This window comes from Lygodium microphyllum, chromosome 17, assembly GCF_053477565.2.
Source record: "Lygodium microphyllum isolate KBCC chromosome 17, Lygodium_microphyllum_v1.1.10, whole genome shotgun sequence".
Classification (NCBI taxonomy): Eukaryota; Viridiplantae; Streptophyta; class Polypodiopsida; order Schizaeales; family Lygodiaceae; genus Lygodium; species Lygodium microphyllum.
In genome coordinates, this window is record NC_141151.1 from 141,410,854 (window position 1) to 141,435,493 (window position 24,640).

Genomic DNA, 24,640 nt, shown 5'->3' on the forward strand with positions numbered 1-24,640 from the left:
ATACCAACAACACCTGAAAATAGAGAAGACTCATAGCAGCTCTCTGTGTAATGTCACCTATGTCACTCAGGACATACAAAGCCAATCTGCCAAACATGTCTCTGAACATGTGACCATGGATTCCCCGCCTTTGGCCAAACCACCAAAGTGTCCCCTCATGTGAGCTCCAGACGAAAGCCTCTCGCTCTCTGTCAAGAAGAACAGCTCATCATGAACCTAGAAATCAACACCAGTCTCTAGGATTTCACTGCCAGATACCGTCGATGCGTCAGGGACATCCCTCTCTGGATCTTGTGCATCTATATCAAAATATAGATGAGGCACTGCAGCCCCACCAACACCCGCTCACACTCCCTCTCTGGCACAAGAGAGTCGTGAGGGATGACCTCATCACCACCACTAGAAAGCAGCCGAGGAAGGGGCCACCAAGCCCTTCCCGCGATCCGAAGAAGAGGATCCCTTCCGCGCCTTGGACTTCTCCTTGGTCGGAGGATCGGAGTCAGAATCAAAGGCAGATGATGACTCATCGGAGGTGTCCGCATCCCGCTTCGACGTCTTCTCCTGCTTCTTGGACGCCGCTAACTTTATACAATCCTTCCGTAGATGACTTGTCTTCCCACAATGGTAACAATGTGGCTGCGACTTTTTCTTCTTCGAACCCCTCTCTGAAGCTCCAAGAGCCTCACCTGACCCTCCATACTGTGACGGAAGCCGTCCCTGTAGCTTATCTTCACTTGAGGTGCACGGAGGGGCCATCTGGAGGAGGTAGAAAAGAGAAGTAGAAGAAAAGAAGGTCGTTTGGAGAGTGAGCACAGCCAAAACGCAACCAAAAATAGTGAGTTCACATGCAATATAACCCAAAGGCTGACCAAAATAAGCCAAAAGCTGCTGCACAAAGTGAAAAAATCAGGTTAAAACTGCCAAAAACAGCAAAAACGGCCTGAATAATCAGAAAAACAGGCAAAAATAATGCTGTAAACAGCAAAACGCAGGCTGCAAACTGAAGAAACAGGGGCTAAAGACTGTTGCCAGCAGTTGGATGAAGGAAACACGGGCAGCAAAGAGTGGAACAGCAGTAAACACAAATCTGTCCAGAAAAACGCAAAACGCAAATGCTGAAACACTGTCGCCAGCAGCAAATCAGCAGGAAGGACAGCTGGCTGATCAGCAAGAAGGGTGTAAATCCTGAAATCAGCAAGAAAACATAGCACAAATAGGTTGCAGCCTGAGCTCTGATACCATGTCAAAAGTGGTGCAGCAATGGAAGCGTAAAGAATATGCTGAAATAAATGCTGAAACACAAGACAGAAGAAAGAAAGAATGAACACAGTAGACAGATGAGAACTCAGATGTATGCTCGGGAAATGGAATCCATATCGAACACGAGACAGCAGCATACAATGGTGAGTCATTGGCTGCGTGGGCTCCTCAGCACCGGCTCCTCTCTCCCAGAAGGATCTCCACTGATGGCTGAAGCACCGAAGATTGTGGAGGAGGAGCCCAATAAATAGCCACAAAAGTGGGGAGCATAAAATGCAGGTCGGCCAGCAACAAATGCTAAATAATACATCATAAATGGCCACTAAAATGTGCCATAAAATACTGCATAAAATGCCCAGCCTCTAACACAGACTCACACCATGAGCTGACTAATATTTGCTAACACATATATATATATATATATATATATATATATATATATATATATATGTATATATATATATATATATATATATATATGTATATATATATATGATATATGTATATATAGATATATACATATGTATATGTATATGTATATGTATATGTATATATACATATACATATACATATACATATACATATACATATACATATACATACATACATACATACATACATACATACATACATACATATATATATATATATATATATATATATATATATATATATATATATATATGTGTGTGTGTGTGTGTGTGTGTGTGTGTGTGTGTATATAGATATATGTATGTATATACACACATACATATATATATACATATGTATATGTACATATACATATACATTATAGCATACACTGAGATCCAAGAGATTGCTCCTCCTGTGAAGGTAAACACAATACCCAGAAGTGGACTTTCTACAATCCGCATGACCAGCATAGTCTGCATCTGTAAAGCCAACGACAGATGCCTTTTGCTTTTCAAAGCAGATGCACAAATCCTTTCTGCCTTTGAGGTATCTCATAATACCTTTCACTGCTTCCCAATGCTTTTTACCAGGGTTTGCCATGTATCTGCTAACCACTCCCACTGCAAAGGCAATGTCAGGACGTGTAGCAATCATAGCATACATCAAACTTCCAACAGCTGAAGCATATGGTATCTTGGCCATTTCAGCCTTCTCATCATCAGATGTAGGGCTGTCCTCTGCACTGAGTTTCACAGATGGAGGCAATGGAACCCCAATTGTTTTCCTTCCCTCCATATTGAAACGTTGCAAAACCTTGGAGATATACTTCTACTAAGATAGATAGAGTAATCCTTTTGACCTATCTCTGAGTATTCGCATGCCAAGAATGTGATTTGCATCACCAAGATCCTTCATGTCAAAGCTGCCATGAAGATTTTCGTTTAACGAGTCCAAGGCATGAGTATCCCTGCCAGCAATTAGCATGCCATCAATATACAGAACCAAGATAATCAGGCTGCCATCTGCTGCCTTCTTGGTGTACAAGCAGTGATCCACTTGACTTCTATGAAAACCTTGAGACTGCATAAATGTATGAAACTTATGATACCATTCTCTTGGTGCTTGTTTCAGCCCATACAATCTCTTTTTGAGTTTACATACCATCCTCTTTTTTCCTTTTGCCACAAACCCTTCAAGTTGCTGCATATATATGTCTTCATATAGATCACCATGTAAGAATGCAATCTTTACATCCATCTGTATGAGCTCCATATCTTCAACTGCAACCAAGTCCAAAATTGTTCTCAATGTAGTCATCTTGACTATAGGATAGAAGATCTCATCGAAGTCAACTCCATGTTATTGCTTGTACCTCTTCGCAACCAATCTTGCTTTGTACTTTGGCGAGGAACTAGAAGTGACCTTCATCTTATAAACCCATTTACATGGAAGGGTTTTTTGCCCTTTAGGCAATTGGACTAAGTCTTTAGTGCCATTTTTCTCAAGAGATTCCATCTCTGACAACATGGCGTTATACTATTTCTTGTTGTTTTGTTTGTCCATTGCTTCCTTGAAGCAAGACGGTTCACCACAGTCTATCAACATGACATAATGAGCCACATTGGTTGCACCAGGAACAAATCTATCAGGTTGTCTAGTAGTCCTAGATGATCTCCTAACCCAATGATCATTGTTTGCTAGCTGTTGAGCATTTTCAGCTGGCTGTCCTGGCATTTCAACTTACAAATCAACATTAACAACTTGTTGCTTGGCTGTTCCTACACATCCAGTGGCTCATTATTATGGTAAATAGCTGGATTATCATTTCCAGCATTATTTTTTGTATTCGCAGGTTCATTTACAGCATGTATTTGCTGTTGTACAACGAGCACATTTTGCTATCCAAAAGGTATTTCTTCTTGGAATACAACCCGACGGATCTCCTCAATCTTTTTGGGCTGTTTATGCATGTGATCTTCCCGGAAGATAACATCATTGCTGCGTACTACTTTCCTTTTCTCGGGATCCCATAATCTATATCCAATTTCGTCCTCGTCATCATATCCTAGGAAAATGCATTTACAGGACTTTGGCTCAAGTTTGCTGCGTTTTTCTTTACGAATGTGTACAAATGCTTCGCAGCCAAACACTTTCAAGTGTGCATACGAAGGTGGCTTGCCCGACCACACTCCTTGGGGAACCCCCCCTCTCCCCCCCCTTTTCCCTTCCCAAAAGACCTGTTTGGTGACCGATTAATTAAGTGAATGGCTGTCATAACAGCCTCTGCCCAAAAACCATGGGGTAATGCAACATGAGACAGCATCGCACGGACCTTATCCTGTATGGTCCGATTCATACGCTCTGCAACTTTATTTTGGGTTGGATTATGAGGGGCAGTGAGCTTCCTCTTTATCCCTTTGCTGTTACAAAATGCCTGAAAGGCCTTGCACACATATTCCCCACCATTGTTAGAGCGAAGACACTTAAGTGTCTTATCAGTCTAATTTTCAACCAATGCAAAGAAATTTTAAACTTAGCAAGCACTTCATCCTTGCTACGAATGTGGTAAACCTATACCTTCCGTGTAGCATCATTGACAAAGGTGACAAAATATTTCTTTTCCCCTAAAGATAACCCTGGCATCTGACATACCTCGGAATGTACTAACTCTAGAGGAGAAGATTTCAGCGAAAGAGACTTGTTATGAGACGTCTGTGCATGTTTATCATAAGCACAATGATCACAATGCTCAAAATCAGCATAACGAAGACAAGGCGAGTAACCCAAACGAGAAAGCACTTTCATTCCAATTTGACTTATGTGTCCCAACCCTGCCATGCCACAAAGAAACATTTGGCTGGTTGGTCACGTCAACAACATGATTACTCATACTAGATACATGAAGAGGATACAAGGTATTACTTTTACAACCTCTGGCAATCACTCTAGATTCCTTACACATCTTCCATTTACCATCACCAAAGGTGGTATGTAATCCATCGTCATCTAGCTGTTGTGTGCTAATCAAGCTCTTTTTGAGCTGAGGTACATGCCATACATGCTGAAGTGTGAAGACAGAACTATGTTGAAACTGCAACTGCACATTGCCAATATCTCCAATGTCACATGCATAGTTGTCCCCAAGATGAACAGCACCATGTCGACCCTCTGTATAGTCAGAAAACCACTCATGATGAGGGGTGACATGAAAAGAAGCACCTGAATCGAGAATCCAGGTATGCATGTCCTCATTCGTATCTGCAAGTAAAGCATGTGTACTAAAGAGTGAAGATACCAAGAGTACGTCATTTCCACTGTCACTGTCATGAGTGACTACATTCACCTCTTCAATTTTGACACTGCTCTTCTTAGGCTGGCTCTTTTCTTCTCTTTCTTGCTATCATCTGTCTTCTTGCCCTTTCCTTTCTTTTTCTTCCATTTGTAGCAGTCATGTTTAAAGTGACCCTTCTTGCCACAATGATGGCATTCAACATCCTTGCAACGTGATTTACTGCGTCCCTTGCTATCAAATTTCCCTTTTTGCTGTGATCTGCCCCTAGTATGCAAAGCACTGGAAGACTTACTGGATGCATTGTTCTGCCGATTCATTTCTTCCGTGAGTAGAGCACTCTCTATATCAACATACAAAAGAATTACATTAGAATTGCTCATAGTAGTCCTGAATGCATCCCAACTCTTTGGCAAAGTGCTGCAAGAATGCAGCCTTAAATCCTTCATCAATCAAGAACTTCAAGGCAACCGGCTGGCTGAAAATGGAGTTAAACTCACTCAAGTGAGTAGACATTGATGTACCCTCTTTCATACGCAAATCCATAAGCTTTTTCAGCCAATATACTTTGCTTGCGGCACTCTTCTCTGTGCATATAGTTCTTTCAGTTGAGTCCAAATATCATATGCAGAATCCAAACCCTCAATGTTATACATCAAGGCATAAAAAATCGATAGCTCGATGGTTGAAGTGCGAGCTCATTTAACTCATCCCAATCTTCCTATTCCATATCTGCAGGCTTTGCCCCTTTGGTCTTAATCGGCTTTGCTTGCTTCTTCTGCAACAGGATATTGTAGCACTATTTTTACCAAACTGCAAAATTATGTGCTCCTTCAAGCTTCTTAATGTGCATGATATTACTTCTGTCACTGCTGCTACCCATGGTTTTCAGCCCAAATGCGACAAAAAATTTCAGCAAATGCAAGCCCAAATTGTCACACAAGTGACCAAGGTACAAACAAGTACCAACCCGATACCCCTCCCCCCCCGCGGGAGGCTGTGAGATGAAGCTAGAGAGGGAGAGAGAGGCGCAAGAAGATCTCGAGAGACTGCGAGAGAGGAAATTAGAGAGAGGGTTAGAGAGGAGAAGAATTAACTCAACCTCCCTCTATCTCGGTCTTCATCTCGGTAATCTTTTCTTACGCTTTTCCATCCCGAATTCATTCCACCTTCTCTATCTCTCAAATCTGCTCGCGAACGATGGCTCCAAAGCAACAAGGCGGAAAGACCATGAGATCCATTGCAACCGGTCAAAGGTATTACTAGAGGTATGGGAGTGCCCAAGGTTACCGGAATCGCTACTACTAACGGAACATCAGGAGTGGCGAACACAAGTGCAAGCAAATACGAAATTTCCAATATCGTCGTGCCAAACCAGGTTACTCACAACTCAAAAATAGGCTATTATTTTCATATCACCACATAAAATAATAAGGTTTTTTTCGAAATTTTTCATAAAATGTTAGCTTTCTCACTAATTGGTACAAAAACTACTTGTTTAATTGCATAGATAGCATCCATATAAATAAGTACATAAAATATAAGCCTCTATTTACACTTATACGAAATGACAGTTTCATGTAGAGAGCGTATTAATACATGCACAAACGGGTAACTGCTACCTAAGATTTGTAGATAGATTAATCGAGACCATAATTCGTAGAATCACGATGGAAATAGTTGCAGGAGGTTATTGTACAAAATGAGTAAAGAACGTTATGCACACTCGAGATTAGTAAAATAACTCGATATATTTATTGTCAAATGCGACAATGGTTAAGAGTTGATTAACGCTTAAAAAGTGAAAGTCTATTTAAAGATCTTGTAAATCATCTCGTTAAATTATTGCCACAACCAACTAAAGGAAATTTGCTTATGTTGGGTAAGTTAGCCCTAAATGGGAAATTCATGTCTTGCTTAACAACGTTGAAAGATTTATATTCAATAATTCTTTATGGGAAGGAGAATCCCCTTAGAATGTAAGGTTACCTTAGGTTAAGGATCTACCTTGGCTATGTGAAGTTGTGAGCTGCACGATGGTGTGATTGTCATTGCATCATTGATATATGTTTGAAAGGATTGTTTGTCTTTGCTAGAATCTAGATCCTTGATTAAAAGCATTGACAAATAGGATAAAAGGAAAGATCGCGCTAGGCTACCCCCAAGCTAGCTGCGAGAGCCTACTCCAAGGGGGTCATGGTTCTCGCTTCGAGAGGCTTTGACCGTCTTCGAAGCGGAAAGGTCTGTCCGTAGGGATAGTCTTGAGCAGTAGGAAATGTGGATGCTAGGGGGGACTCTGGCCGTAAATCCCCATTACTCCTAGAATTTGATGAGCCCCTTCGTGACCCAAGATGGAATCTTGGAACCCTAATACTAGTTACAAGGGAGTTGGTGGGCAGAATACTCTCGTGGAATTCTGTATATCTTCCGTAGGATTGGAAAGATGGAAATTGTAATAAACTTTCAATATAATAAAGAAATTTGTTTTTATTCAAGGGTTGTTTGAATTGTATGTGTGACCGTGAGATAAGTTATGTGAAGAAACTTGTGATTTAACGAACTAATTAAGGAAGTTGGTTGTATATGTTTCAATAAATGTGCTGTAGGTAATTAAAAAACTAAAGATGATATCGTCATCAAGGGAAAGCGGGTGGCCGTGACCCCTGACAGGTTCGTCCAACAGTAGGGTGGTTGCGGTTAGCGCCTTGAATAAGATCACTGTCAAAAATAGATATCCAATTCCTAGGGTAGACGACCTCATGGATAAACTTTGTTTATCAATTTATAAAATTGGCCAATAGTGATCTCAACATTTTGAGAAATCTTGACATTGACATCAGATTCCACCTAATTTGAATAAAAGAATTCAAAATTTTCTGAAATGTGTCCAAATTCATAGACATAGAGGCCTTTTTTGTCATCTTATGTGACATTTAGGGACATTGGAACGAGTTTTGCTTCAATTTTCAGCATCCTCTTTGACATTCAGCTGCATCTTCAACATTTGAGCCATAAATTGTAAATTTTTGAGTTCCTCCTAGTTTTTTCTTTTGTGCTGCATCTACATTCCATAATATCAGTTGGTTGAAATTACCAACTATTCACAATAAACATCGTTGCAGCACAATATGACTTGTTGAATATGTTTGGCAATGATGATAACTTGGATGGAATCAACCATATCATGTGGCATACATGATGAAACATGTCTTGATTGCAAAACAGCTTTGGGCTTCTCTATATGGTATTGAGAGAAGGCCTGCAGGCCTCGTTGCATAGAATGATGCAAATTCATCTAACTCATCTTTAGTGACCAATAGATCATCAACACTACATCCTCCTCCTCCTCCTCTCATTTTGATCAATTGAGATGGGATGGGTGAGATGCCCAAGCACATACATTGATTGCACTATTGTGGAAGAGACATTTCATTTCATATATTTGGTCATGCACAGTGGCCAAGGATGCTTGGGTTGTACTTGCCTTTGTGTATTAGATGCATAATGACTCATGAGGTGATTGTTGTCTATTTGTGTAAGCAAAGATAGAGCATATGACCAAATGTGATTTAGTTGATGCATACATCACTCAGGTAAAGAATCTTTGAGAGGAGCTTGCTAATGTTGATGAGATTTTTCTAGATACATCTCTTGTTTTTATTCTCTTGGGCTGGTCTACCCGAGTTATATCAACAGAGTTTTGCCACTACACTTCACTTGCTTGCCAATGCATATACATTTGATGACTTGATTTCATTGCTATTGGAAAAGAAGCATTTGCAATTAGCCACAAAAACAAGGGAAAATCATGGCACCAAACAAATTCTATTGGCAAATGCAAATCAGCCTCTTCTTTAGACTCTAAAAGCACTAAGGATGAGGATACCAAAAAGAAGAGATGTAACTATTGTAGGAAAGAGGGCCATGTCATTGAGGAATGCAGAAAACTAATTGCAAGTGAAAAGAAGCGGCAATTGGGTATGTTGGTTGTTGAAAATTTAGCCAATGTGGAGGATTCAGAAGCACATTCGACTAGTTTGGACCTCAAAGATTCTTATGCCTTTGTTGTGTATTGTTCTTATGATTTGTCATTACACGCATAATGTTTATCGGTGGTTATAAATAAAAATACATTCTATTTTGATAGTAATGCTTCAAAGCACATTATCTCCTTTGGCAATTTCTTTGTATCATATACATATGTATAAAAGAGGGGATTTGTTTTATGTGCTACCAGTACTTTGTAGACAGTGAAAGGCATTGGGAAAATTTCCATTGTTGTAGTAAATGGGGAGTGTCATCCTACTTCAAAAGGTCTCTTATGTGCGACACATAAAGAAAAGCTTGCTTTCAGTTTCAGCCATGGCATGTATTGGTTAATGTTAAATTTCATATGGATTGATGCACTATGTATGGTTGTAGTGATAGGGATGACCTTGTTGTGACATGCACATTAAACAATGGTCTATATAATCTTGACGTGTATGAGGGGAGTATTAGAGGATGCACTACAGGTCGATGACACTCTTGTGGATGACAACGAGTTGTGACATGCTTGGTTTGGTCATCTCAATTATGGTAGTTTGCTTTGCCTGAGAAGCAAAAATATAGTGCTTGATCTTCCTCCATTGAAAACATCTTCTCATAATGTATATGCAACATATGTGCTAAATCGAAGCCCTACCAAAGCATTGAGTGATTGTACACCTTGTGAGGTTTGGTATGGCTTTAAACCACTGGTGACCCATATGTGCGTCTTTGGTTGTTTAGCATATGCTTTTATAAAACAACCAAAAGGACATAAGCTTCAGGATAAAGCTATCAAATGTATTTTCATTAGTTATTTTGCAGAGAGCAAAGGGTACGTTTATATCATCCCTTTGCAAACAATTTTTTTTGTGAGTAAAGATGCAATATTTATTGAAAATGCAGGTCATCCTTTCTTGATTGCAAAAATCAGCCACTTGTGGGCTCAATGGATATGTTTGACAACTTTTTGCCTCTATTTCAGCAAGATGCACCTAAAAACGGTTAGTTGCATAGGCTCTTGTTTCTATTGCATATAATGAAGAGCCCATTGCTTTCGAGGACCTTCTCAAAGTGACCGTTTTCTGACATCAATGTAGTCAATGTTAGATTCTATATATTTTTTTTTCCTGTAAAATGTGACTGATTATATTACTAAAAAAAACTGATTACAACGGAGTACTCATGCTCAACAGACAAGCTGGAGCTGATGAAAGTCACAGATACACCATATATACAAGTCTCTCAAGGCGGTCTGGGAGGGATGGGGGCAAAAAGCCATGGAGGGGGGTGTATCGCCATCTGGGGCTGCCTGCTTGCATCACAAAGAACAGGTCGTGGCCGCCCCAAGTGCGCATGAAATGACATCGGAGCTCCTGACGAGCCTTGGACTTGCCCTGCACCTGATCCCATCGGCCTCGAAGGGAGTGGATGATGGAGGTCCAGAGCTCTGCTAAGGTCTCTTGTACTGAAAGTCTCTCTTCACCGAAAGCCACCTGACACCGTGCTTTCCAAATATGTCAACCAGTTCCCTATGATTTCCCATACCTCAGAGCGGTCTGCTATGGGCTCTAGTACTTGGCCGATGGGTAGAGCCTCTAAACCCACCACTACGCACGACCCTGCCTCGATAATGAATATCGTATCCTGCATCCCGGCCTTATACAAAAGGTGACGGACGTGGCTGACCGCCTGCCAGCACAAAGCTCCCAAAGAGATACATCCAAGGCTAGGTGCTATGCGGCGAAGGATGCGGCATACTCCTCTCCACACGAGCTGTGCCGCCTCACATGACCAAAGGCAGTGCTTTGGGGTTTCCACAGATTGCTGTGTGCAACGCTTACAAACTCCCTTCTTCTGCATCTGGGCAAGCCAGCTTCCCACCGCCAAGCCTCCATATGCCACCAGCCATAAAAAATACGATACCCTCCTCGGTCTCCAGCTGTCCCATAGGCGGCGCCAGAAGGTCCGTCGGAACGGCTCCGTAATGCTGTGCTCCGCCCAGTGCCTGCTACGTGACGGCGCCCAATCCATATCCTCCTGCATCAGTACGTGTTTGCCAATCCTGGCAGTGTACTCCAGGAACCTTGGTGGCTTCTTGGCGACCACAGTGGCCAGCCAAAGCCACTATCCCGGATCCCACTCCAACTCATCAAGTGGCCTTTTTTCCCAGATCCAGAGGTGCCACTCCCTGAGCTCCTACCAAAAGACCAAAGGGTCTAGTCGCCATGTCTTTCCGTGAAGGCCAATCAAGTGGATCCTCTATCATGAAAGGACAGCTATCCCCTCATCCGGCTGCCCTCTATTAAGAGCCAGATGCCCCCCCTCATGCACTGTGAAAAAGGTCCCAGGTGAAGCGCTACCCACTCTTCCTACCACCTGTAGGGGGATGCCTGCATGTGAAAACCTAGCGGCCCATACCTCCGCGGGCTCTACCAGCTCTCGTATCGAGGGAGCAAGCCACTCCTGAGATATTGCTGCGTCTATCTCCCTTCTCCTCAGCTCCACTCCTCGTTGGTAGCCTAATACTTGCTGGAGCACCTCCTCGTCTGCCATCCTGTACACCTCCCGCCATGTCCTGATAGTACAAGCCAGGCCGACCTCCCAACCAGCCTGCCTAGCCTCCCTGAGATGAATCTTCACGTTAGCCCAGATCATCCCCCCTAGATCACCCTTCCTACGCAGCTTGCTCCGCGTGTGGCAGGGCCTCCATAAGTCCCTAATCCAGAGCCCCCTAGGCTGCCAGGAGGAGATAGACCGTCAGCCGGTGATTTGATTGACTGGCCCGGCTGGTTTCAAATCACCGGCTGACGGTCTATCTCCTCCTGGCAGCCTAGGGGGCTCTGGATCAGGGACTTATGGAGTCCCTGCCACACGCGGAGCAAGCTGCATAGGAAGGGTGATCTGGGCTGACGTGAAGATCCATCTCAGGGACGGCTTCCACTTACCGCCAAGCCTTCGTCTATAATCTTAAAGACCCTCCTGCAATAGGACCTTCCAGGTCTGCCCTCCCGGTGTGAGGCCGCGGATAACTAGCTTGCCCAAGAGGGTCATACTCTGATACTCTGGGTCTATGATCCCAAGCCCTCCCTCTAACCGATGTCATATGATAGTCGCCCACGCCACCTTGGCCCTAGAATCCCTGGAGCCGTCTGACCTGGACCAAAGGAAATTCCGCACTAGGCGGCGAAGTTGCATTACGCAGGAGGAGGCAAAGCACCAACACGAGGCGATGTACCAGGCCGTCGCTAGGAGGACCTGATTAACCACTAGGGCTCGGCCGGCTAGTGAGAGGCGAGCCGTGCTCCAATTGGTTAGCTTTCTCCGAATAGAATCGAGGATTGGAAGAAACTGCTGGGCGAGAGTGATGTCGAGTCCCACCTAGAACCCTAGGTACTGGACGGTCTGTCCTCTGCTCACCCATCTAAATCCCAGGTGGACGCCCCACTCCGTGCTAGAGTCTGGGTCTGTGAGGAAACCAATCGACTTTCGCCAATTGATTTTTGCTCGCGCTGCAAAACAGAACACCTCAAGAGCGAGTCTCACTCTCTCCAGCATCAACTCATCGTCCTCTATGTAAAGCGCTGTATCATCTGCATACTCTGAGTCTACCAACTCGGTCTCCTCTCTTACTGGAAGTCAGAGGCCACGTAATCTGCTCACACGACCTGAGGAAATGAAACATCGCCTCTGCATAGAGAAGGAACAGGTACGGGGCCAGGGGGCAGCCAACTATAGTAATCGGTGGCAATCTCCATCACCTCGTCTGGGCTAGAACGGGTCCTCCCATACTGATCTCGGAGGTTGCATATCTGCTCTCTTGAGGTGCGAGGCTGGTGCACCTGGAAAAACTCCCTGCACATCATGTCTCTCTTTCGCGCCCAGAAAGCACTTGTTCTCTAGGCTAGCAATGGCTGCTCGGGCGCGCACCTCTTGTGCATGGAGAGTGGGATCCCCTGGTGCCTCCTGTAATAATCTTTGCGTGGCTGCAAGGTTGCGCTGGAGTGCTCTCTCTTCCTCCCAGCTCTGTTGCCTGGCCTGTATGGTTGCCTCTTGGCAGATTTTGCTCGACTCAGCGACGACCTCTGCAACCTCCTCTGCAATCTGGTTCCTCCTGCCCCACTCTCTAGTCCAAATTTGCTCTATTTGTCTCATCACCTCCTCCCTCCTATAGATCGAGCCAGGGATTTGACAAGATCATGTATCTAGGGCAGATGCCGGGGGATCTAGTGTCAGGAGAACCAGGCAATGATCGGACAACGTGGTGTCCGCCAATTGCCCAATCTGGCCTCCTCGAGAGCCTCCCCACTCTCCCACATAGAACTTGTTCAATTGCTCCAGCAGGACTCCACCTAGCCGCTTGTATCTCCAAGAGAAGTCTAGCGACCTCTCCCTCCTGTGGAAGGCAGGGTCTCTCCAGGCATCACGTGCTCCTACTGCCAGTAGAAAGACGTCCCATGCCTCTTGCTCCTCCCCGCCATGCCCTGGTAGTTTCTCCCTCTGCTCTGCTGGTCCTCCAGAGCCTCCAGGTTGTTCAAGTGTCCTCCAACAATCTAGGAGTCCACCTCTGGGAGTCCTTCCATGATCTCCACCCAGAACCTGCTCCGTGCCCTAACCTCCGTAGGGGCATAGTTATTAAGGACTCCAAGGTACGAGTCCCCAATATCCAATCTAATCCATAGCACCCTCCCTGCCACTATCGTCCCGTGGTCTCGTACACAAGCGGTAAGACTTGGACCAATAGAGGTGCATACGTCTCCACTCCTACCGTGGGCACCTGTGGCGTGATCCCAGTAAGTGTGCGAGCTGCTTGGGAGTACCTTCCCTACCCACTGGGCCTGGGTGGGGGTGAGCTTGTACTCCTGCAGAACTAAGATGTCGATCCGTCCGGCAAGGGCAGGCTGCAGCTCCTACCGAACAATCAATTTCCTGGAACCACGTGCCCCACTATAGTGGAGGCTATTCACATTCCAGGATGCAAGGTGTAAGCTCATGGGGAAACCTGTGACTAATCGAACAAGCATCTGTTCGGTGTGGAGACTGCTGATGAAGAGGAGAAGCTATAAGGCATGCAGGTACGCTTTGGCGTCGGTCTGGATGGCGAACTCTAATCCCCCATGGTGGCCCTCAGCCGGACCATAGGGGTGATAGATGTTCGAGGTGGTACTATCAATGCATCTATCAGCCATGCTAAGAGTCGAGACTCTATGCACTGGTAGAAATGAGCCGCCTGTGCTAGGGGTCTCCACCGAAGCCCTCCATCGTGGAGGGGCTCGAAAGATAATACTCAGGTGAGGGACCTCGGCACCAACCCACCAGTTAATATCCATCATGTAACCAGGCCATTGCTGTGCAAACAATGCTAGTCCTTTTTCGCCTATCCATTGGGAGATGTGGTCCGCCACCCGACTCTTCAACTCTTCCTCTATGTCGTCGTCCACTCCCTTGAGTGAGAGGACTAAAGAAAAAAGGCATAGTTTGGTCCATCGGGTGGTGCTAGCAGATGGACCTTGCCCCCTCCTTGACTTATGAACCACGAAAATCCCCACCTCTAGATGTAGTGGGAACGCTCCACGCTCCGCAACTCTCAAGTAGGACCATGGGCCACTGCAGAAGAACTCCTGTGGCAAGAGGTGTGCTTGTCTCGGGAAAGTGTGATAGGCGGCAGGGGTGGATGAGCTGGTGGCTGTATGGGAGGGGGAGGACTGTTGGTGCAAGGAGGATGTAGGCGTGTGTGGCTCATCACCTCTTGGGGAGGAGAAGGGGTGGGTTTGGGGGAAATCACCTGAACGAGGTGCGGATCAGGGGGGGTGCTCGGTACGGGGGGTGGTGGGGGGATGGATGATCGAGGGATGGTGGGATGGACGGAGGTACATGGCGGGTGTGGAGGGGGGGCCTGGTGGCCCTGGAAATGGGAGGCTGTGGGCCAGGGTCAGTTTGGGGGGGGGGGGGTGGGCATGGGATGTGGGGAAAGGTGGGTGTGGGGGTTGTGGGGACTCAAGAGAGGTAGTCTGTGGCGCGGGTGGTTGATGTGGGGGGCTGCGGTCCTGCCGCGTGGGGCTTGCAAGGGGGCCTATGGAGTGCTCTGCCTAGGGGGCGTCGCTTGCCCACCTGCTCCTTGCTGCCGAGGCTGGGTCTGAGATGCTAGTTGTGCCCCCCTTGCCGTCTCCCTCTCAGTCGTCTCTGGACCCGTGCAAAGCCATCAGCATCCACCTACAGGCCCGTCGGCGGAGCCACATTGGCTCTAAAACGCGTGCAACCTACTGCCTGATGCCCAATGTCATGGCAGCGCAGGCACTACCCTCGCTACCCCGTCACAATGACCTACTGCCTAAAGGAGTGCTCGCTCGCTTGCCTCAATCTCTAGGAACTGTGGGATATTCTTGACCTCTTTCACTGCCACCCGTACCTTTGGGACTCCTGTAGCTGTCATTGCATCCGCAAAGGATGTGGGAAGGCTAGTGCCGAAGAGCAGTCCAAAGTCTTCCACCAACTGGCAACATTCTATCGCCAGGCCGGGGAAAATAAGGGTGACTAGGTGCCTCCACAGTAAAGCCGCTGTACCAAGGGACCATGCATATGACCCCCTTCGTGGACGCATATAGTGAACTGGCAAGCAACTCGCAAGCTGCGTCTGTCGAGCTGAGCCTAACCATGAAAATCCCTTGGCCCATTAGGACCGCCTCCACGATTTGCATTGTGCCAATGCGCAGCTGGAGTGAATCTAGTCCCGAAGCTGGGCCCTGGCTGGGGAATGTCCTACTACTTGACCATAAATCGTTGTTTCCTTGAGCTCCAGCTCCTTAGCTCGGACGGCTAAGAGTTGCTCCTCAGAGAGGACGACACGCAAGGTGTTTGACTGGGGGCACTCGCTGAGTGCGCTGGCGTCTGACTAGAGGTTTCCGTTGCGCGACCCTTTTGAGGAAACTACCAATCACGTCGCGGTGCTACAAGGGGGAAAGTTGCTGCAGGGGAGGGAGCAACTTGGAGGGTGGGAGGAACAATGGCGAGGGAGGGAGGGCTGCTGTTTTTGGCAGTTTGGGGCGGGGGGGGGGACCCAGTAGGGCGGGCAGGGGGTGGGTATGGCGGGTGGGAGGCGAGTATGGCGGGGGGACAGCACGGTGGGCGGAGGCAGCAGGGCGGGTGGGGGTGCGGGGACCATAGTTGCATGAAATGCCGTTTCTGGCCCTCAGAAACGGCGTACCGTTTCTGACCCCCCCTCTTCCCTTTTTTTTGACTTTTCTACGCATTCTTTGCATGCCTTTTTAGGCGATTTTGCCCTACGTTTTTGAGCCCCCACATGAAAAAACGAGAGCCCCGATTTGAAAATTGCTGCAGCCTGCACATGCTCGTTTCTCGAATGCTGCCGGCAGCCATGGGCTCTGCACACACCTGCGTTTTGGCTCTCTTTTTTTTTCGTAAAAGGTAATTGTATTAATTACGAAAAAAATACGAAAAAAATACAAGATTACTTGATTACAAGATACATGATGACACAAAGCCATCATGTGAAGAGGTTCTCTCTTTCTTTCTCTCTCTCTTTTTTCTGATTACAAGAGACACGAGGGCCCTAGGCCAATGTGTGGGGAATCCCCGTAGTAATGCACTAAAAAGGTTACATCAATCATGGCAACGACCCAGAGGCAATTGCCATATGCCACGGATGCAAATCCTCCGGAGGGAGCAAGTCGGAGTGTCGGATGAGATCTAGCTGCCAATGCAAGAGCCCTTTAAGCCTGGCAATATGTCGCGGTACATTAGAGGCCGAATCAAAGAGAAAAGCATTGCGCGTGGTCCAAATGTGCCAGCATCCCCAATATCTGAAAAAGTGAAATAAAATCTTCACATGCAACTGTGGCGGTGTGGGATACTTCGGGCGCACAAAAACCCAGTCGAAAGGAGTTAGCAAGGACCCCACCACCGCGCGCCAAATGTGCGACAAGAGTGACCAGATATTCTTGGCGAGCGGGCAAGAGAGAGCGTTTTGGCTCTCTCTCTCTCTCTCTCTCACGAGTCCCTCTCGAGCTCTAGCCTCTCTCTCTAGACTCACACACACACACAATCATGGGCACTGGAGTCTGGGCCTTGGCACTTGCAAGTTGCTCTCTCTCTCTCTCACTCTCTCACTCTCTCACACACACACACACACACACACACGTGCGCGTGCGACGTAGCAAACTCACGATTCAGGTGGGATTCGGGAATAATCAACATGCCAAAGGATCAAGCATGGAGTCATGTCACAGTGCTTCAAGCTTACGGAGGTGGTGGTGGCTCCAAGCGGTGGCAATGCAATTATTGCGGCATTCAAAGAGGAGGGGCAGCCACAAGAATCAAATATCATCTTGCCCATGTGCCCAATAAAGACACTGGTCCATGTGAACATGTGCCTGCTGATGTTAAGGCTTCCATGGAGCATTGGAGGCTCAGCCGCTTGGCTCTTACAGGTGTATCTAGTACAGGAGAGGGAAACCATGGAGATGATGAAATTTCAGCAACAGGAGGTCCTATAAAGAGGAGTAGAGGAGCTTCAGAGACTGACACAATGAGTGGTGCACATACAGGGGGTTCTACTGGTGGAGCACGTGGGACACCTCAGGCAACAAAAGGTTCATTGCAAGGTGCTAGTATCAAAGCGGGTATTCAAAAGCAAGCCATTGCAGAGGCCACTAGAGAGCTCACTCGATTATTCATTCAGTGTGCCATTCCTTTCCATGTCTTGCGCACGCCGAGATGGAAATCAGCCATGAGGGCTGTCAGCCGCATTGGATGTGAGTGGGAAGGGCCATCATATGAGGGTATTCGGACAAGAGAGCTTAAAAATGAGAAAGCCCGCATAGAGGTTCAGTTGCAACCATTGAAGGCCACTTGGGTGAAGTATGGTTGCACGATCTTGTGTGATGGGTGGTTTGATGTACGTAGACGAAGTGTCTATAACATTCTAGTCTCCTCTTGCAAGGGGACAATGTTCTTGAGGGCCATTGATGCTTCGGCGGCTAGCATAGTGGTCACTGGCTCATATATTTGGCAGCATATATGCAAGGCAATCATGGAGATAGGGGCAGATAATGTGGTTCAAGTAGTCACAAACAATGGGTTCAATTGTGTTTCCATGGGTTGCATGCTTGAGGTTGAGTTTCCGAAGATAAGGTGGACCCCATGAGCTTCTCATTCTTTGGACTTGCTTATGGAGGACTTGGAGAAGTTAGATTGGGTTGACAGGATTTTTTCAATAGCCAAGTCCATGGTGCATTTTGTCACAAAGCGGCCTAAGGTGCAAAGTATCTACCGTTCACACAGTGAGTTAGAGCTACTCAAGCCCTCAAGCACAAGGTTTGCATATATGTTTATTGTTGTGGAGAGGCTTGTGCGAGTGCGCAAGGACTTGATACGCACAGTGGTGTCCCGAGAGCGGTGTGCTTTGAAGGATAGCCAAGATGCAAAACACATATCTTTCTCACGGATGGTAATGGATCAAGGATGGTGGGAGGAGGCTGAAGCCTTAGTGAAATCAATCCAGCCCATCTATTCTGTTGCGCATTACTGATATGGAGGAGAGCACCACGGGGCTACTCTATGAGTACATGGATAAGATTGGAGAGGCCTTGGACAACAATACCTGCCTTCCTTGTAAAAAGTAAGTGGATTTTATGGTTTATACAAATATGTATTATCATTTATGGTTTGCAAATTTATGTTTATCCACCATAGCTTCAATTGCCCATCTTGAATCTAGGATCGAGGAGCTTCGATGTGTATGGCAGACACGATGGAATTGGTTTCATAGACCAATCCATGTAGTTGCACATGTATTGCATCCCCTATGGCATAGTGAGGATCAGTTTGCTGATGATGAGCTAGAGAACGATATTCAAGAGTGCTTTGAGAAGTGGGCAGACGAAGATTTGCAAATGGTCACGAGGCTTGAGGATGAGCTTTTCGTGTTTCATAACGATACCCTCTCCTTTGGTTGCTCGACAGCCTAGCTTCGAGAGACACAGTTGCAGCCTGTGTCTTGGTGGGAGAAATATGGGGCATCTGCACCTACCCTAGTAAGTTCTAGGTTGAGGCTCTAGCTTTTAAGTACTTAGTATTCATACATTGCGCATTAGAAATGTTGTGCAATCTGAAATTTCTTTTCTTGTGGATCGTGACAAAACGTCTTGCTATTCGAGTTCTTTCACAGGATTGCAGCTCAGGCCCATGTGAAAGAAATTGGAGCACTTGGGCCCTCTTCCATACAAAGAAGAGGAATCGTTTGAGCACAGCTCAGTTGGAGAGGCTGGTCTTTTGTCACTGCAACCTTCGCCTTCTTGAGCACACCTCTACCTCTCCTAAACCTCGTTAGGTGAATGTCGACAAGGTAGACATAGAGAAGGTGAAAGACATACCAAATATTCCTAGTGAGGAGTTGGACATCTACACCATGTTGTATGAGGAGATGTCAGCTCGTGCCCATCGCACACGAGCTTCACGGAGGGCCACTTCGCAACGGGATGGCACCAACACTTCAGCAGTTGTAGCCTCACCCTCTTCTACTAGCTCTCATTCTGAGTTAGATTCTACTTCTTCTAGTGCATCTGCTAGTGATGCAGAGGCCAAGGATCAAGATGATGAGTAGTCACTCCAGAGTGTAGATTCCGGACACGTTTCAGACATTTCAGCTATTTATGATTGTATCAAGGCTTGAGCCTTAACTCTTTATCTTTTTGGTATTTTGCTTTGATGATCCACTATCCATGCATGATTGCACATGTTCACAGTATCTTGTACTTTTCTTATTGAAATGATATAGACACACATGGATGGTGGCAAGTGCATGTGTACTGTGTAATCTCTCTTGAACTTTAATTTGATTAGTGTTCTCTGATAATTGATTGTTATGGACTATAGTTAAGAGTCTATGAACTTATGAAGACTCTAGAGGGCCGAGTGGCCCGTGGGAGAAATCAAATGATATTCATATTTGCTTTGGATTTGGATGGTCAATTGTATACAATAGTTAATGAAACTGTTTAGTTTGTTATATTTTACATGTTTTTCCTATTAAATTGTTTTCACCGTTTCTTGTCGGGACCGAAACTCCGTTTCTGCCATTTCCCGCCCGTTTCCATTTCGCCGTTTAGAAAACTCCTGGCAATTATGGCGCGGACAGTAGGGCGGGTGGGGGTTGGGGGGCTAGCAAGGGGGGAGGGGGGGGGAGGGGCGCTTGCGACGTGGCGGGCGTGAGCTCGATTTTTCATGGAGCTGGCTAGATTCTATACATAAAAATGGCACGTGTGAGATTTATGACTTGCCTCATGCAAGTGTGCTACATGCACAAAGTAAAACACAGATTTGATAGTAGCATTGGTTGCTACAAGGCATGTCTTGTTGCCAAAGGGTATTCATAGTAGCATGGGATTGACTATGATGAGACATTTGCACTCACTTCATGCATGACTACCATTGATTATGTTATTGCTTTGGCTGTCCATTTTGATTGGCATGTGCATCAATTTGATGTGAAGATTGCCTTTTTGAATGGTAATCCACGTGATTAGGTTTATGCCACTCAACCTCCTAACCTTGTTTAGAAAGGGTCAGAGGGTAAGGTGTGCCAGTTGCATGAGGTTGTGTTTGGTTTAAAACAAGCACCTAGGGCATGGTATGAGAAGATACATGCTCTTGGTTTCAATAACTCACACACTAAGAGCATGCCATATGTGTGTAGGAATGGAGATGATCTCTTAATTCTCATTCTCTACATGAACAATGTATGCTATTTTTGCACTGCTATCTTGGCATCTTGCTCACTAAGTTGAGGGGGGCTTTTGAGATAGTCCAAGTACATTGGATAGCTCCTCGAGTATTTTGTGATGCAAGACTACAAGCATGTCTCTATTCTAGCTCAAACATGCTAGTTGTTCACACCTAAGAATGCAGGAGATCCATTTGATACCTCTCTCTAGAAACAAGTTGTCACATGTCTTTGGTACTTATATGATACACGGCTAGATATTCAGTTTGGGGTTTGTCAATCGGTATGCCTCATGCATAGCCCTGGCACTAAACATTTGTAACTAGTAAAATGTATCGGTACCTCAAAGACGCACAGTCATTGGGCCTCTTCTACCCTAGAAGTGGTTATCTTTGTTTGCATGCACTCAAACATTTTGCATGACTATCTTTGCATCCAGCTCGTTGTAGTTGAGGGGGGCTTTTGGGAGAGTCCAAGTACATTGGATAGCTCCTTGAGCATTTTCAGGTATAAGACTGCAAGTCTGTCTCTACTCTAGCTAAGATAGGCCACAGGTTTACACTAGATGTATGAGATATATTTGATATCTCTATAGGAGCATGTTGTTATGTGTCTTCTATACTTGTGTAATACATAGCTAGATGTTCAGTTTGGGGTTTCTCAATTGGTATGCTTCATGCATAGCCTCGGCTAAGGAAGAAGCAATCTACAGTAGCCACATCTAGCTGTGAGGCTCAATATGGGGCAGCATTTAAAGCTACATTGGAATGTGTATATTTTCAGATGCCTTTTCATGGATCTTATTGTGGGATAGTAGTACCCATACTGAGAGTCAAAGTGTCATGTTAGTGTTACACTTATCGTGTTCCTCCTAAGTTCTTGTGTGAACGCTCCCTTATCCACGGGTACTTTTTACCTTCTAGTTGAAGAAGGGTTTTTCCCCTATGTGAACACCCATTAGTGAGTGTGGCACTTAGTACCTTAGGGATTGTACTTTCATATTCATTTTCACATAGTGGATGTGACCTTCCAATATTCTCTTCTCTCTTGTTGTTCATTTGTTCAATGTGAGTGTGTGCATGTGTGTGTGTACTGCTGAATCCTAACCTAATAGTGGTATTAGAGCATACCTTTCAGCCATTGCCATCACCACTTGAGCTGCTGTTGAGCCCTGCACTCGGCTACTCTTCTCCTTGCTCATCATCAACACTCGGCTGCGTGCTGTGTTCCCTGACCTGTGGACAGGTGCTCGTCTATGCCATATTGTGTGCCCACAGTTCACTTGAGCAGCACTCGGTCGGGGTTGCATTGATAGTCCGTCTCATAATGCATAGCCTGTTTGCGACAGTCTCATGCTGAGCCCCAACAGCCACGACAGCCTGGACTGCATCCAGTCTCATGTTCAGCAGCACTGTTCATGTTGCCTATGAGCCTGTTCCACATCACAATTGCCACATTGTGCTGAAATGAGGCCCCAACAGTCTGTGTGCACATTGCCCAGTCAGCCGCAGACTAGACAGCTCCTGTTCAGTCAGGTGCTGTCATGACTGCCCTGTAAAATCTGTTGCCTATGCCCTGCAGTCCCACAGCACCTGCCACATCACGTCTGCAACATTTAAAGCCCCGACAGTCTTCACAAATGTGTTGCCTGACACCCGACACCTTTAAACATTAAAATAATTGCCTTCCCGAGCCTTAATCAGCATTAAACCACTTAAAATTGCTCCCGTTTGCACACGGTGCCCCGGATAAGCTTAAAATTTGGGGTTTTTACAGTAGACCTCAATTTTCCCCAAATTTCTTCAAGAATTTTGGGGCTTTTGCCTAAAAACCCCAAATCTCATCACAATTTTGGGGATTTTGCATTCGGTGTTAAAAAATTGCTTGATTTTGCACCAAAATTTGGGACTTTTCACATTCTAGCTCAAATTTCACCTATTAAATTTTGGAGCTTTTGTGAAATTTCCTCGAATTCATCGACATTGAGGCCAATTACACCTTATACATTGACATTTGTACTCATCGGAGCCCTTTCAGTTGTAAATTCTTTATCGATGCCATCAATTCTCCAAAAATTTTTAAGTTTTTGGTATTGTCTTTGGTTTATTTTTGTGTTGCCCCTGCATTTTCCCTTTGGACAGCTGTTGGTTGAAATACCAGCAATTTCAGCAAGCAATGGCAAGGCAAAATGATTTGCTCAATGTGTCTCGGGACTCTGGGAAATTGGATGGCATTAATTATCCCATGTGGGCATGCATGAGGAATCATGTTCTTGTTGCGAAGCAACTTTGGGTTATGTATGTGGTTCAGAAGTTAGGCATGCGGGCTCGGTTACACAAAATCATGTAGGTTCTTCTAGCTCATCCACTATCGCCAGTGGATCTTCTGCTTCAGCTCATCATGCATCTCCCATAGCAGATCAATTGAGATGGGATGGGTGTGATACCCAAGCTCATGCTTGGATTGTACTCTTGTGCAAGAGACTGGTTATCCCACATATTTGGTCATGCACAATGGCCAAGGATGCTTGGGATAAGCTTGCTTCGTTGTGTTAGGTTGGCAAAGAGACTTGTGTAGCCTAGTTGTGTAAGTAGCTTGAGATGGAGTACATGATAGAGGGTGATTGTGTGGTTGCACACATTATACATGTCAAGGATATTATAGAGTAACTTGCTAATATTGATGAAATAATTCTCAATGCCTCTCCTATATCTATGGTCTTGGTTGGTCTACTTGATACTTATCAAAGTTTTGCCACTACACTTTGTTTACTTGCAAATGGAGTTGCTAATGCATACACATTTAATGCATTAGTATCACTATTGTTGCAATAAGAGCAATCAAGGTTAAATCACTCCAATGTAAGTATGGACAATCAAGCATTCACAACGAGCCATCGAAACAAAGGGAATTCATGGCAGCCCTTAAACTCAAAGGGTTAAGGCAAAGCAACTTCTTCTACGGACTCTTCAACCACCAAGTATGACGGTGCTAAGAAAAAGAGGTGCAATTATTGTAGGAAAAAGAGACATGTTATTGAAGAATGCAAAAAGAGAATGACAAGTGAAAAGAAAAAACAATTAGGCGTGACTATTGCTAAAAAATTAGCAAATGCAAAGAATACAACCACACATTTGGCAAGCTTGGGCATGGGTTTGTCTTATGCATTTGTTGTGCATTGCTTATACGATCCTTCTTCATATGAGTTCGGTCTTTCAATTGTTGAAAATTGCTACACATGGTATTTTGACAAGAGCTTCCAAGCATATAACATCTTTTCATGACTCGTTTGTATCCTATGCAAATGCCCAAAAGAGGGGATCCGTTATATGTTCAAACAATGCTTCATATGCAATTCAAGGCATTGGTCAGATTCCCATTATTATAGTGGATGGGAAAACTATCATGTTTGAAAAGGTTTTGTATGTGCTAGGCATAAATAAAAATTTTCTTTCAGTTTCAGCCATTGAATGTGTTGGTTTTGTGGTTAAATTCCACATGGATCGATGGAATGTCTATAAGTGCAGTGATGGGGATGCCCTCGTTGTTACTAGTACATTGTACAATGGACTCTATTAGCTTGATTTATATGAGAGGAGAGCATTAAACGGTGCATTAGAGGTTGATGCTACCATTGTGGATGACATTGAGTTATGGCATGCTAGGTTTGGTCTTCTTAATTATGGTAGTTTGCTTCACCTAAAAAGAAAAAATATGATACTTGATCTCGCTCTGTTGAAAGCACATACTCATAATGTATGTGAAAGTTGTAACTTGTATACTTGGCAAAATGGATCATGCTTCATTTTCTAAAGGTGAATCTATACGTGCTGATAAAAAATTACAGCTTATACATAGTGATGTTTGTGGGCCAATGCATGTCAAGTTCATTGAAGGATACTTGTACTTTG

At 45.2% G+C, this 24,640-nt stretch overlaps 1 protein-coding gene and 1 pseudogene across 3 annotated transcripts in view; both read left to right on the plus strand.

The window, feature by feature from the left end:
• Positions 1 to 24,640, plus strand: part of FTSH12 (FTSH protease 12) — a 140,375-nt gene that overhangs the window by 71,207 nt on the left and 44,528 nt on the right. The gene's annotated exons all lie outside the window — the stretch shown is intronic.
• Positions 17,350 to 19,733, plus strand: LOC148022420 (uncharacterized; annotated as a pseudogene).